The 1402-nt window shown below is 41.5% G+C and overlaps 1 long non-coding RNA gene across 1 annotated transcript in view; it reads right to left on the reverse strand.

The window, feature by feature from the left end:
- Nucleotides 1-1402, reverse strand: part of LOC125615587 — a 16268-nt gene continuing 14866 nt past the window's right edge. Inside the window, exon 3 of the long non-coding RNA XR_007346226.1 lies at nt 1-12. This is a non-coding gene — a long non-coding RNA (uncharacterized LOC125615587). The remainder of the gene's footprint in view (nt 13-1402) is intronic.

Below are 1402 nucleotides of genomic sequence, written 5' to 3' on the forward strand. Positions count from 1 at the left end.
GTAGAAATGTTTCTAGGGACAGGTGAATTTACTGACATAAAAAGATAGTTAAATTATAAATTTGTAGTATACAATCAAATAACTGATTGTGCGAAACGTGCCTGGAGGCAGATTGTCCCTAAGGACCAATCCAATTTAGTTCTTACCAAAATCAGGCAAGGTGCGAGTGAACCTTACTCAGATTTCGTAGCCCGATTGTACCAGGCTGCAAACAGGTGGATCGGGAACCCGGGGGCGAGTGAGTTCATTGTTAGGCAATTGGCATTTGAAAATGCAAATAAGTATTGTCAAGATGTTCTTAGGCCGCCACGTAAAAAAGGGACAATTTCTGAGTTTATTCGCTTATGTTCTGACATAGAGTCTACCCATTTGCAGACAATAGCCCTAGCCGCGGCACTAAAGGAAACTTTGAGTCCACAAGATTTAGTACAAAAACCCCGCGGAAAATGTTACGTTTGCGGGAGAAATAATCATTTTGCGCGGGAGTGTCGCATGCGCAATTTTAAGTTCAGGGCTCCATCTACTGGTGATAATAGATATTGCAGGACTCAACCCCACGTGGCGGATCAAGATGGCGCGGATGAGCCCGCCTTCTTGTCATCATTTCCGCCTGGTCGGAACACAAACTTCCGGTCGGCCCGTCCCCGGGCTGACAATGAGGAAGTAGGTGATGGTCGCTCAATGTGACGTCATCATGCTGACCATGGGGGCCGCCGTCTTTAATTTTACCGGAGCGAAACAAGCAGTTTCTGTACAAACCCCTAATGATTTTCAAGGCTTTTAAGAGATATTAATTGGCTGAGGCCATCCTTAAAACTAACTACTTCTGAGTTAAGTCCTTTATTTCAGATATTACAAGGAAATCCCTCTCCAACCTCTCCACGCCAGCTGACCTTAGAGGCTAGAACAGCTTTAAGGAGAGTTGAACATGCAATTAAAAATGCACAGCTTACTAGAGTTGATCCTAAAGAAATAGTGTATTTATTAATATTTCCAACTGAGCATACCCCAACAGGAGCCATATGGCAAAGATTAGGAGTTATTGAGTGGATTTATTTATCCCACTCCCCTCAAAAAACATTAATTCCTTTTCATGATTCTATAGCTCAATTAGTAATTAAGGGCAAAACTAGGATTTTACAATTAATTGGATCTGAGCCTGATATCATAATCATTCCATTTTCTGTTCAGCAGACTAATTGGCTTTTTCAAACTTCTAGTTCATGGCAGATAGCCTTTGCTGATTTTCCTGGCCAGATAGATAGCCATTATCCTCGTGATAAGATTATACAATTTGCATCTTTAACGTCACTTATTTTTCCAAAGATTGTACGTGCACATCCTATAGATGAAGCTTTATCAGTGTTCACGGATGGTTCTAACTCAGGTAAAGCAGGTTTTT

Source organism: Marmota marmota, unplaced genomic scaffold (assembly GCF_001458135.2).
Source record: "Marmota marmota marmota unplaced genomic scaffold, marMar, whole genome shotgun sequence".
NCBI classification, from domain to species: domain Eukaryota; kingdom Metazoa; phylum Chordata; class Mammalia; order Rodentia; family Sciuridae; genus Marmota; species Marmota marmota.